The 14,442-nt window shown below is 38.5% G+C and overlaps 1 protein-coding gene and 1 pseudogene across 2 annotated transcripts in view; one reads left to right on the top strand and one right to left on the bottom strand.

Moving 5' to 3' along the window:
* The window catches only part of Pacs1 (phosphofurin acidic cluster sorting protein 1), a 190,224-nt gene that overhangs the window by 98,997 nt on the left and 76,785 nt on the right, over positions 1-14,442 (top strand). The window lies entirely within an intron of this gene.
* On the bottom strand, positions 9,862-10,191 carry LOC110350665 (zinc finger protein 124 pseudogene; annotated as a pseudogene).

The following is a 14,442-nucleotide window of genomic DNA, read 5'->3' on the forward strand; positions in this document are numbered from 1 at the left end:
CTATATAGTCTAGGCTGGCCTTGAACTAGTAATCCACCTGCTTCTGCCTCCATGCTGAGATTATAGGCATGTGCCACACCATGCATGGCCATACTTTTACATTGTGGTATCAAGGTGCACCCATTTCCTACAAATTACTTAAGTTTAACTTTCTTTCTGAAAGAGTAGTACTTCATTGTATATAAGTACCACACTTTATCTATTCATCTGTTGATGGACATTTAGGCTGCTTCCAATTTAGTTATTATAAGTTGTACTGCTATAAATGTGGATATGCATGTATCTCTGTAATATTATGTCTTTAACTCTTTTGGGAAGATATTTAGGAGGGGAATAGCTGGGTCAAACAGAATTTCTATTTTTAGTTTTCTGTGGAATCTCCGTACTGATTTCTGTAGTGGTTTTTACTATTCCCACCAACAATGTAGAATGGCTCCTTTTTTCCCCTGCACCCTTGCCAGCATTTGTTATTATTGAGTTTACTGATAATAGCCATTATTTCCAGAGTAAGGTAGACTGTCAGTGTTTTAATTTACATTTCTCTCATGGCCAATGATGTTGAACATTTTTTCATGTATTTATTGGCCATTTGTATATGAAATATCTATTCATTTCAATCACCTGTTTTTGATTGAATCTTTTATGGGGGCTCTAATTTTTTGAGTTCTTTATATATTTTAGATATTAGTCCTCTATGCAAGGAGTAGCTGGCAAAAGTTATTTTCCTATTCTGTAGTTTGTCTCTTCACTATATGGGTTGTTTCCTTTGTTATGCAGAAACTTTTTAATTTGATATGATCCCATTTGTTGATTCTTGATGTTATTTCTTGTGAAATTGGGGTTCTGTTCAAAAAGTCTTTACCTAAGCCTATGTATTCAAGAGTTTTACGTATTTTATCTTCTAGCAGATTGTTTCTGTCTTAATATTTAGATCTTTAATCCATTTTTATTTTATTTTAGTACATGGTGAGAGTCTAGATTCACTCTTTGCATATGTGTAACCAGTTTTCCCAGCCACCATTTTTTGAAGAGGCTATCTTTCTTCCAGTATTTATTTTTGTCCCTTTGTCCTTAAAGTTAAGATGATTGAGGCTGGGGATTTAGCTCAGTGGTTTCACCACGTGCTGCACAAGTGCAAGGACCCGAGTTCGATCCCCGGTACCAAAAAAAAAAGATGATTGAATGTGCCTTGGGTTGTATCTGCATCTACTGTTCTGTTCCATTGATCTACGTGTCTGTTTTTGTGCAAGTGGAATGTTGTTCTTATGTAGCTTTGTAATAAACTTGAAATCTAAGATTGTGATCCTTGCTGCTTTGTTTGGTGCCCAGGATTGTTTTTGCTATTCTGGGTCTCTTCTATTTTAGGATTGTTTTTTCTAGTTCTGTGAGGAATGTTATTGGTGTTTTGATTGAGATTGCATTAAACCTATATATCAGTTTTAGATGTTTGGCCATTCTGACAATATTGGTTCTGCCTATGCAGAAACAGGGGATATCTTTCCATTTTCTGATGTCCTTCTCTGGCTCCTTTTGCAGAGTACTATAGTTTTCATTATAGAGCTTTTTCACTTCCTTTGTTAATTCCTAAGTATTTAATTTTTCTTGAGGCTATTGTGAATGATAATTTTTCCTAATTTCTTTTTCAGTGGGTTCATTATTGGTGTATAGGAATATTGTTGATTTTTATGTGTTGATTTTTGTATCCTGCCACATTGTTGGACATGATTAATTCTAGGGGTCTTTGGGTGGAATTTTTTGAGTTGGCTTCACATCCTGAAGTTACATAAGTGCCCCCAAGGAGTCCCCAGTGATTCTGGCCCTCAGGGTTTCACACTCTTGTGTTATTCTCTCTCACACTAAACAAGCTCATCTGTATAATCTTTAGAATATTGAGGAAATGATAAGAACCTGACTTCCAAGGGTGGGTCACAAAATATGTTATACTTTTGCCTTCCTCTTTCTTGGACTGTTCACCATGGAGAAGCTACCTCCTATGTTGGGAGTTAGCAAGAAGCCCTGGGAAATGTGCTTGCTTCAGCAGCACATGACTTTTTTTTTTTCTTGGTACCAGGGATTGAACTTGGGTCCTTGCGCTTACACAGCAGGCAGCGGAACCACTGAGCTAAATCAGCAGCACATATACTAAGAAGCCCTGGGAAATGTTTGTGTGGAGAGGAAGTGAGGCTGCTTGTTAGCAGCCTTGTAAATTAGGGACAAAGATTCTGCAGCCCTGGTCAAACTTTAGCTAGAACCTCACAAGAGCTCCTGAGCTAGGACCACCCAGTTTCACTGCTTCTGAATGCCTGACACACTGAAACTGTGTGATAATAAATATGTATCAGTAGTAGTAATAGTAGTAGTGATAGTATTATTATATAGCAATAATTAATACACATTAATGAGTATCTTTTGGTAGTAAGCTCCCAGTTTTAGTCTGAAAATGTTTTTAATTAACGTCTTCCTAAAATATATTTTATTGATATCTAAAATTATATAGTCACAATTAGTTTTTCAGCACATTGAAGACATTTTTCTTTCTTTTTTTTTTTTTTGGTACCAGGGATCGAACTTGGGTCCTTGCGCTTGCGCAGCAGGCAGCAAAACCACTGAGCTAAATCCCCAGCCCCTTGAAGATATTTTTCTATTCTTCTCTGAGTTCATTTATTGCTATCTGCCCATTGTCAGATAAAAGACTTATATCCAGAATATATAAAAAACTTACCACTCACTATAACAAACAAACCAGTTTTTTTGTTTTTTTTGTTTTTTTGTTTTTTGGTACCAGGGATCAAACTCGGGTCCTTGAGCTTGCACAGCAGGTGGCGAAACCACTGAGCTAAATCCCCAGCCCCAAACCAGTTTTTAAATGGGCAAAAGGTTTCAGTAAACCAAAGAAGATATGCCAAATAAAAACATGAAAAGATGCTGAACATCATTAGTCATTTGGGAAAAGCAAATTAGTCATTAGAGAAATACAAATTAAAGCCACAGTAAAATATCAATTCACATTCACTAAAATAGCTATAATCAATAAGGCAGGTAATAACAAATGTTGGTGAGGATGTGAAAGAACAAGAATCCTTGTACACTATTGATGAGAAAGTAAACTGGCACAGCTATTTTGGAAAACACTCCAGCAGTTTCTTAAGAAGTTAAAACAAGTGTACTGTATGACCCAGCAGAAGAAATGCTACCTGGGTTCACACAAACATTTGTAAGTGAATATTCTCATAACATTATTATTCATAGTAACTAAAAAGTGATATGGTCCAAATGTCCACCAGCTGGTGAATGGATAAACAAAATATGGTGTATATATTACAATAAAGTACTAGTCAACAATAAAAATAATAAAATACTGGACCAGGGATTTAGCTCAGTGGTTCTGCTGCCTGCCTTGCAAGTGCAAGGTCCAGAATTCAATCCCCGGTACCAAATAATAATAATAATAATAAAATACTAATACATGCTACAAATAGATAACCCTCAAAAACATACTAATGGAGGAAGCCAGACATTTTATGGTTCCATTTATATGTCAAAAAAAAAAAAAACCTGTACAAAGAACAGATTGGTTTCCTGGGATGGACTTGGACTAGGGATTCACTACAAATGGGCACAAGTGATCTTATTTTGGTGATGGAAATATTCTAAAACTGAATCGTGATGGTTGTACTGATGTAGAACCTCTAAATGATATAAGGGAAATAATATAACTCCCAACCTACTAGATGTCAGATACCTCAAGTTCATGTTCCCCAAAATTGAAGAATGAATCCTAAGGAACAGTGGAGGTTAACAGTAGGAAATATTTATTGAGAGGGAGAGATTTTAGCTCCTGAGAGACAGGAGGGGGCCCAAGTGGGTTGCCAGGGACCCCTCTTCACAGGGGAAGTTTTATAGAACAAAATCATAAGGTGGGTACACAATGTGAGACAAAACTATGATCAACCAATAAGATTACAAGTATAAAGGGCTGGGGATGTAGCTCAGTGGCGCCATGCCTCCCTGACAAGCGCAAGGTCCTGAGTTCAATCCCCCAGTACCACAAAAAAAAAAAAAAGATTACAAGCATAACCACTTAGGTAATGTTGATCCAATGAGGAAGCAAGTCACATAGCAAATGTATATGGAAAGAAGAACTTTTTTAAGGAAAGGATGGATCAGAAGGTCTTGATCACCCACTGTGGTGACTGATGTCTGTGTAGACTTTATTGGGCCAGGTGTTACCTCTTATCCCTTGGGGAAGTATGTAGGGCCTGGTCATTTTGTCTTTATTTTGAGGTCTGGCCTCCAACAGATGCGTCTCTGGCCAAAGTTGTAATGTGTCTTCATCTTTTGCACTGATTCTCTCAAGGGCCCAGCCCTATCTGACTGCCTATAATATTTTTACCCAACTTAGCTGCCTAAAATGGTAGTATGTGGCAAATTTACAGAAGATCAACAAGTTATACACTTAAAATAAATGAGCAGTATAATTGTGAACCAACCCTAAATTGTTTATTTTTTTTTTAAGTTAGCTATCAGTCTGACTGCTTCTGTCTGAGGGAGCTTTTCAGTCTTTATCTTTTGTTCTTCAGATTCCCAGTAATATGTGAGTGTGGATTTGTTTTTATTTATCCTCATCTGGATAATTGTTGGGCTTTCTGAATCTGAGCATGGGTGATGTTATGGTTTCTATCTGGATGTCCCCCCAAAACACAGGTGGGACTTTTGGGAGGGACTGGATCTTGAGAGCATGATTAGTCCATTTATGAGTTTATAACTGTCACGTAGGGAGGTGAAGCCTGGTTGGAGGAGGTGGGTCACTGGGGGTGTGGCCTGCAAGAGTTCATCTCTTTCCCACTCTTCCCTTCACCTTCTCTCTCCTTCCCATTGCCATGCCATGAGCTGATTCTCCTCTGCCGTGCCTCTCTACCATGCCGCCTTGCTTTGAAGCTAGCCAATTAGGGACCAAAACCTCTACAAACTATGAGCCAAAATAAACCTTTCCTCTTTTAAATTGTGGGTGTTGGGTATTATGTCTCAGCAATGAGAAAACAACACAGGCAACTTTGGTAAAATCTAGAAATATTTTTGCCATTAGCTCTTTGAACAATGCTCCTGGCCTAATCTCTTTCTCCTAGAAGATAATTGTATTTTATGTTGAACTTCTCTATTTTCCAGGTCTAACTTTGATATTTACTTATTATCACTCTGCTGCATTTTGTAATTTCTTCAGATTTCTTTTTCATTTTACAAACCTCTCCATCAGTCCCAGAAAGAGGACACAGAGTGCACTTATGTTCTTCCATAGTCACATGCTTTACCTCTGGAGCCAGAGTAGAGTTATCTTCTCCAGACCTCCTGAAAGGGACTCTGGAGTTCCTGAGGACCATTCCACGCCCTACTTGGAAAACCACTGCCCTGGAGTATTCACAGATCAGGGTGTATCTGTTCTGCCACTGTGCCATGTCAGGCCAAACCCTCCCAAAGTAGATATTTTGAGTTGCCCTCCACCAGTATTTAATTGTTCTAATCACTGTGATCACATTATTTGATGTCCTATTTATAATTTTTGCCAATCTGGTGAAAGTAAAATACTGTGTCACTGTGAGTTTTTTGTCGATTGTTTGCAGTACTGGAGATTGAACCCAGGGCCTTTGCAGTGAGCTGCATCCCCAGCCAGCCCTTTTTTATTTTTATTTTTTAAATTTATATATTTTTTGGTACCAGGGATCAAACTTTGGACCTTGCACTTGCGAGGCAGGTGGTGGAACCACTGAGCTAAATCCCCTGCCCCCTTTTTTATTTTTGAGTCAGGGTCTCACTAAGTGGCTGAATTGCCCAGGCTGAGCTCAGTCTTCCAGATTGGTAGGACTATAGGGATGTGTCACCATGCCTGGTTCTCACTGTGGTTCCATTTTCTTAATTAGTAGTAAGATTGAACATCTTTTTATATGTCTGTATTCCATTTGTTTTCCTTTTTGTTAAGAGCCGGTCCAGTATTTTTCACTCATAATCCAAGTTTTGTTCTACCTTTTTTTTTTTTTGGTGCTAGGGTTTGAACTCAGCATCTTGCACTTGTGAGCAAGGTGCAGTGCCACTGAGCTAAATCCCCAGCTCTGTTCTACCTTTAATTTGCACTTTCTTTATTACTAATAATATTGAGTATCTTATGTATATGGTTTTTTTTCCATTTGCTTTCCTTTCCTGTTAAAGGCCTATCCAATATTTTCGATCCATAGCTCAAGTTTTGTTCTACCTTGTAGTGATAAAAGTGGAGTTAGAGTGCTCATATGAGAGTCAAATTGGTCATATTCCCATTTATTTTTATTTGAGCATAATTTTAATATGTGAGAGTAATATTTGATTTTTAAAATATTGTTCAGGCTTTTCCTAAATTTTTTGGGTTTTTTCCAACATGGTCTTACTATGGTACCCTGGAAGTGATCTTCCAACTTCCACCTCCCTAGTAGTTAGGACTACAGGCACATGTCACCATGCCCAGCCCTGAGCTTTCTTTTAGGACCCAGTAAGTTGTGTTTTTGCAGAGGGCAACATGTGTTCTGTTTGGCTTAGTATGTCAGTAGGCATCAGCATATATACCCATTCTAATCAGACACAATATACTTCATAAACTCAAGTTTCTGTTTGTTTAAATCTCAACTCTTGGGCTGAGAATGTAGCTCAGTGGCACCGCGCTTGCCTAGCAAGGGCAGGGTCCTGAGTTCAATCCCCAGTACCAGGGCATGGTGGGGTGGGGGACGATTAAATCTCACCTCTTTAGCCCTCAGTTTCCATCTGTAAACTGGAAATAGTACTTTCAGCTCCAGTGTTCTGGGGCACTAATTGACTTTATTTAATCTTTATCCTTCCTTTCAGTCATATGAATGGGCTTTGAATTAATTTGAACCACAGATAGTTTTAAGTGTCCTTTAATGAATTCTGACCCTCTGAATTCTGTTCAGCCTGTTCCTTTCGCCCCTTTTATATATTTTTTAACTTTTGAACTTTCAGAAAAGTAGAGAAGATAGTATAGTGATCCTCCATGTGCTTGTCACCCAACTTCAGTAATCACCACCATTTAAAAAATATTTTCCTGGGCCAGGGATTTAGCTCAGTGGTTCTGCCGCCTGCCTCAAAAGCACAAGGTCCTGAGTTCGATCCCCGGTAACTCCCCCAAAAATATATTTTCCTAAAATTAAAATAGGGATTTTTAATTTAAAAAAATGTAAACAATTCCAAAAAATCGAAAGAAGAAAGTAAAAATAGATGAAATCCCACTATCAGCAACGATAACTATTTAAATTTGCTTCGAAATCTTTGTGTGAAAATTGAATGTGAGATTTAACAAAAATGGAATATACCATAATTATTGTAGTATAATGTTTAATCCTTTTATATGTATATATCTACATCATTCTTTATTGTAAATATAGTTTCTTATGTAAATGTATTAGCCAGTTCCCAATGTGTACTGTTCAGTTTATCTTACATAAATTTTTTAAAATGAGTTGAGCATAATAGTAATATGACTGTTATGCCAGTACTCTGGGAAGTTGAGGCAGGAAGATCACAAATTCAAGGCAAGCCTGGACAATTTAGTGTCTTAGCAAGACCCTGTAGAGAGAGAGGGAGAGGGATGAGGAAGGAGAAGTAGGAGGGGAAGAGGGAAAGGGGCAGGAAGAGAAAAGGGAGGAAGGAAGGGAGGGTGGGAGGAAAGGAGGGAGGGAGGCAAATAGGCTGGGACATAGCTCAGTGTAAAGACCTGGGTTCAATTCACAGTACCTCACCCCCAGAATCTAAAAGTGGGCTGTTTTCATACCTACCAATAATACTTTAAAGCGCTCATTTTCCATATTCTCATCAACTTTGGGCATTGTCATTTTTTTAGTCTGGTTGGCACCTGTATTTATCTGATTAGTGATAAAATTAAACATCTGCTCCTATTTTTTACCTTAGTTTTTGTGAATTGTCAGTATTATTTGCCAATTCTAATTTCAGGGTGTTCTCTCGTTGCAATTTTTTTAAATTTTAGTTTTTAAAATCTTATCATTGTTTATTATTTATTTTGCTATATAGAAATTTTTATTTTATTTTAAATATATTGGTCAGATAATTATGGGTTCATGATTTTATCATGTTTAGAAAGTTCTTCCCCACCTTAGGATTATTTTTTTTAACTATCCATATTTTCTTCTGGCACTTTTATTGCCTTCTTTTTTCTGCTTAAATCTTTGATCTGTCTGAAATTTACTTTGGTATAAGGAATAAGAAAGGTGTTGAGTGCAAGGAGTAAACAAGATATTTTAGTTATATTGGCCTTAAAGAACATGTTAATATTCCTTGAGTTAAATCCTCTTTATTCTTTTTTCCCCATAAGTTTCTTGGCTTTTGTTAATGTTACTATAATTTTTTTTTTTTTGAGATAGAGTATCACTATGTAGTTCAGGCTGGCCTTGAACTCACTTTGTACAGGCTACTGGAACTCTTGATCTTCCTGCCTCAGCCTCCCTAGTGCTGAGATTACAGAGGTGTGCCACCATGCCCGGCCACTATAAAGATTTTTAAATCTATCAAAAAGCAGAGAGAAAGTTTTAATGAACCCCGATATAATTCATCTCCTAAATTGAACGTTTGTTAAAATTTTGTCATAATTCATATATTTTTTCTGAAATATTTTGTAGTTACAAAATCATTTCCCACTTGAATTCTTTTTTTTTCATTAAGTTTATTGGTACATTTTAGGTAAAAACAAAACAAACAAACAAAAAAAACCCAGTTACATTCATCGTTGGGATCTTGTACCTCTACTTGGTATATCTTGGTTCTTATTTTTTCCCTATTTCCCTGCCTTCCGTTCCCCCCCCTCCACCCTTCCCTATTTGCAGAGACTTTGTTTCCATTTTTTCCTTTTCTGATATTTTTTCTTTTCCCTTCTTTCCTTTCCCCTACCCTTCCCACTTCCCCTAAGGAGTGTTCTTCTTTTTATAGAACCTTAAGCTGAATCACGGTATTGTTTACATGGACACATTCTCTTTCTCTTTTGTAGACATTTATAGCGATGGACTACTTATGTTGTCTGGTGTATTCACAAATACATTGATTTTGGATTTGTTTCTAACTGTGTGAATTTAGGCCTCCTTTCCTTATTTGTGTAAGACTGGCTAAGATACTGTCTATTTTGTTTATTTTTTTAAACAAACAGCTCTTTGAATCACTATAATTCTTAGTCTGTTTATTCTTTTCTACTTTTGTCTTTACAATTTCCCTTATCAGAGCTTTGGATTTCTCTTCTTTTTCCAGGAAATTGAGATGCATTGTTAGGTTTTTTTATGTGAGCTTACTTGGCTTTTCTGATTTAAGTGGTTTGCACCACTTAAGTTTTGCCCTCGTAGGACTGCTTTCCTTGTGTCCAGTTGGTTCTCTTTATGTTGTATTGGTATTATAACTGGACTCTAGAAACTCCTGTTTTCTTTAATTTGTTCTGAGACTCATTAATAGAAGATAGTATTCTCAAGTTCCCATAGTTTTTATACATTTTTGACATTTCTAGTGTATAATTTTGATTCTTTTATATTTACATAGGAATGCTTTATGGGCTAATATATGGTAGACTTATTGACATTGTTGTCTTCAGTGTCTCTAAGATGCATAAAATCATTAGTCATGAGCAGTATATTTGAACTTCATGTCTGTGATGTGTGAAGTACTGATGCCAACATGTGCCCCTCACCATGGGAGAAACAATCACTATGAGGTTTATGGCTTTGGTGAAGATCAGTGTTCTTGGTGCTTAAATTTTCTTTGTAAGAATGGAGGAAAACCTAAGCACAGACTATTATTGTTGCTTAGTAAAACGTTTTTTTGGGGGGAGGGGTTAGACAGGGTCTTCCTATTTAGTTCAGGCTTGGCTTGAACTCGCTATTTAGTCCAGGATAGTCTAGATGTCACTGCGATCCTCTTGCCTCAGCCTTTCATGTGCTAGGATTACAGCCATGTGCCACTATGCCTTAGACTTTTCCTGCAAGTTTTGTATTCATCTTCAATTTGCTGGTCACCTGAGTTTCTTCCTATGGCAGCCAGGTTCCTAAAGGTTTCCCACATCACATCTCTGTAGAGCTTCTTTTGGGATGGATCCAGCAAAGCCCACTCCTCCCTGGTGAAGTTCACAGCCACATCCTCAAAGGTCACTGCCTCCATCTCGTGGCCCCCAGTCCCCGGAGTCCTTCCCATGCAGCCTGCAGCCAGCAGAAGTCACAGAAGGCAGTCTAGCCCATGGGGGGCTCTCAGTGCCTTGCTCAGGACACTCGCTTGGGCACCATGACCCCCACTTGAATTCTTCAGCATGTATCTCTATTTACTTTCCACATATATATATATATTTTTTTTTTAATTGATTACCACTTGTATTAAGAAAGCTTTTCATTTTCTGTATTTGATTTTTGTATTTTCTTACATTTCCACTAGCTTTCTGGTTGATTCTCTTGAGATCCAGTACATAGGCATATCTGTAAATAGGGATTTTTTTTCCTCTTCCTTTATTTTTTTTTATTTTTTTGGTTCTGGGGATTGAACTTGAAACCTTGCGCTCGCAAGGCAGGCGCTGAAACCACTGAGCTAAATCCCCGGCCCTACCTTTCATTTTTTTATACCATTTATTTCCAAATACTTCATAGCTGAGTTTCCAGAAAAGTTTGATGTAAGTAGCAGAAGTAGGCCCCTATTTTCTTCCTGTCTTCAGAAGGAATGTTCTGGTCTCTGATTGTCTAATGCTATTTATGGAAAGTATGTATTTTTTTTTTTAATTGATGTGAAAAAGTAATTTTCTATTAATCTTTTCCTATTAGTCTTTTTTAAAAATTAGGAAGGTATTGTATTTTATCAAATGCCTTTTTTAGGATATAACAAAATAATCTAACTTATTTTTTCTTTTGAACTTACTAATGTAAGATGTATTAATATTCAATCCCTAATATTCAACTATTCTTGTCATGGGATCTCCCTTGGATATATTTTTAATATACTTAGTTGATTTTTGCCCTGATTGCTTGTTTTTAGCTGAATCTTGGAGAGGTTTTGTGTACTTGTTTTTTTTCTACTCACAAACCCTCTCTTGTCTTGATTACAAAAACACATGGATTGAAAAGTTACAGTATGAAAGACTAGAATTTAAGTGATTAGGATTTGTCAGATGCTGGTAACACTTAACATCTGTTTAGAAAAGGTTAAGGAAAGTGCTTAACAATTTTGAGCGCTTCTAATATGCCAGGGTCTCTGAATATCTGTGCAGATGTGAACTTTTCACATTTGTTGGTTCCACATTTGTTAGTTCGTGTAACAATTCTTCGTAGGTAAGAAAGCTTATATTTAAGTGTCTTCTATAGGAACTACTTTGAACTTGAGAGTTTTTATGTCTGATTTTAATAATCAAGTTCCCACTGCACATCTGAGGCCTGTTACCAGAAGGTTATCAAGAAGAGATTGTAAAGAGGGAAGAGAAATGTTAAAATTTTCTTGTTCTATGCAAGTAATTAGCATTCATACCCCAAAATTATCACATGCTGAGAGTAGCTGAAAATTAGGGGTTTGCTTATAACCTTATATCCCTCTGCTTCATAGAAAGTCACATACCAGGGAATAAATTATTCCAAAGTAGCAGAGTGCAGTGGCACATTTCTGTAAACCCAGTACTTGGGAGGCTGAGGTAGAAATTCAAGACCAGTCTGGGCAACTCAGCAAGACTCTGTCTCAAAATAAAAAATAGAAAAGGGGGGTTGAGGGTGTAGCTCAGTGGTATAGCACTCTTGGGTTCAATCCCTAGTGTGGCTAAACAGAACAGCAAAATGCCTAGGCATGTTTCTTGGTTCTGTTTTCTCTTTGGTTGTATTGTCCTCATTCTCTGGTGTTCCCCTATTTGAACATTTTTGGAATTAAAAATGTATTTGCTTTGCTTTTTAAAAATCTGCTGGGGGGGGGGGTGTGTGCCTAGGGACGTAGCTCAGTGATAAGAGTGCTTGCTTGCCTAGGGCCAGGGATTTAGCTCAGTGGATCCGGCCCCTGCCTTGTAAGCACAAGGTCCTGAGTTTGATCCCTGGTACCAAAAAAAAAAAAAAAGAGTGCTTGCCTAGCAAGTGTGAGGCCCAGGATTCCATTCCCAACAGCAGGAGGGGAAGGTGGGGGGGCATCTGCTTTAGGTTTCCTGACTTAATAATGCCTTAGTTCTTTGTTTCAGAATCCAAACCAAACTATTTCTTGTAAAACAATAGGTTCAATGTCTACATGTATTCTGGTAACTTCCTAAGCAATAAAACACACTGCTGAGACATTTACCTGTTTGTGTCATTGTTATAAAAGCTTATAGGGGAGGAAGACTAGGGGAAGAGAAATAAAAAGGATTAAGGTGAAGTATGTACATGAACCACTGCCCCATGATGAATGTGTTCATTATGTACTCCAAGCATGTATGATAAAAAAAAAGATAGTTAAGTAAATTTAAAATTTGAACCCATCCACTGGAGACTGGATAAAGAAGATGTGGGTTTTTTATAAAATGGAGTACTATTCAGCCATAAAGAATGAGAAACTAGAGACATTTATAGCTAAATGGATGCACATTGAGGCCATTCTCTTAAGTGAAATAAATAGGATACATGTGTAAGTACTGAATTGTTTCTCTGGTGTGAGAAACTGAAAGTGTAAATAAGGATCAAAATATGTAATTGAAGGCCAGAGATTTAGCTCAGTGGTACTGTGCCTGCCTTGCAAGCACAAGATCCTGAGTTTGATCCCTGGTACAGAAAAAAAATGTGACACCCTGCCAAGGTCCCCAGTCACGCAGAACACACGCCGAATCAGGCCGCTGCAGACAGGCAGGTATGTGCACGCCCTACCGAGGTCCTGAGTCACGCGGAAGACGCCGAGTCACCCCACTGCGGACAGGCAGCCACCTGATTCCACATTACCAAGGCGCAGAGGACACCAGACCACCAGACCAAGGTACTGAGTCCCACTGTTCCCAGCCCAGAGGTAGAGGCTTCTGAGCCATCGTCCCACTGCTCCTGGTCCAGAGGAAGGGGCTTCCCGGTCACCATCCCTCCCGCTGCTCCCAGCCCAGAGGAAAGGGCTCTTGGGCCACCGTCTGTCCCGCTGCTCCTGGCCCAGAGGAAGGGGCTTCCGGGCCACCATCCTTCCCACCGTTCCTGGCCCAGAAGGAGGGCCTTCTGAGCCACCATCCCACTGCTCCTGGTCCAGAGGAAGGGGTTTCCCGGCCACCATCCCTACCGCTGCTCCCGGCCCCTGTCCCACCTCACCCAGCTCAGAGGAGGTAATCTGTGCAGGCGCTAACAGCCCCCCGCCCCAGTCAAAATGAGAAAACACATAAATAAGTCTCAAAACCAGACTTCCAGATCACCTACAGCAACCCCAAAGGGAAATGAGATGGAACACTCTGATACTCAACCACCTGGACCCACTGAACTGGCAACAAAAGGGGATCTGGAAAAAATGAAATCAGAAATAATTTCTCAGATAACAGGAGAAATTGTGCCCTTAGTGCAAGACATGATTAATAAATATAGAGAGGAGCTGAGGAACATGATGGAATCCCAACATAAGAAACAAATGGAATCCATAAAACAGATGCAAATAGATTTCCAGGACATGAAAAATTCCATTGAAAGTCTACACAGCAGAATGAGCCAATGTGAGGACAGAATTTCAGATAGAGAAGATAAGATTGCAATTAGTGACCAGGAAAAGAAAAATTGCTTCAAAATTATAAGGGAACATGAGAAATCAATCCAGCAGCTGCTAGATGATGCAAAAAAGAATAACATAAGACTGATTGGGCTCAATGAAGAAACAGGAGAGAGTGCAGATGACATAAAAAATCTGTTCACAGAAATAATGGCAGAAAACTTCCCAAGCAGGGGAAAAGAGCTTGACATACAGATAAGTGAGGCATATAGGACTCCAAATAGCCTTGATCAAAAAAAATCTACACATAGGCATATAATCGTTAAGATTCCAGAAACACAACAGAAGAACAAAGTTCTCCAAGCAGTCAGAGAAAAGAAACAAGTCACATACAAAGGAAAGCCCATCAGACTCACAGCAGACTTCTCAACACAAACCATCAAGGCAAGAAGAGCTTGGCGTGACATATTCCGAGCCCTAAAAGAAAACAGCCTCCAACCCAGATTGATGTACCCTGCAAAACTATCTTTCAAAATGGATGGAGAAATAAGAGACTTTCATGACAAAGAGCACCTTAGGAACTTCGTGAATACCAAACCAGCACTCCAAAGAATTTTACACAATAGCCTAGGAACAGACATTGAGGATCACAACCCCAGGAAGCAAAGCAGAATGAACCCATCTGGCATGACAAGAAATTAAATGTAAAGGGGGAGAACCCAACAAAAAGAAAAAGTCATGGCAATGACAAGTCAATACGTT

This window comes from Heterocephalus glaber, unplaced genomic scaffold (genome assembly GCF_053883595.1).
Source record: "Heterocephalus glaber isolate CG9 unplaced genomic scaffold, H.glaber_assembly_v1.0 deba00000594, whole genome shotgun sequence".
Lineage (NCBI taxonomy): Eukaryota > Metazoa > Chordata > Mammalia > Rodentia > Bathyergidae > Heterocephalus > Heterocephalus glaber.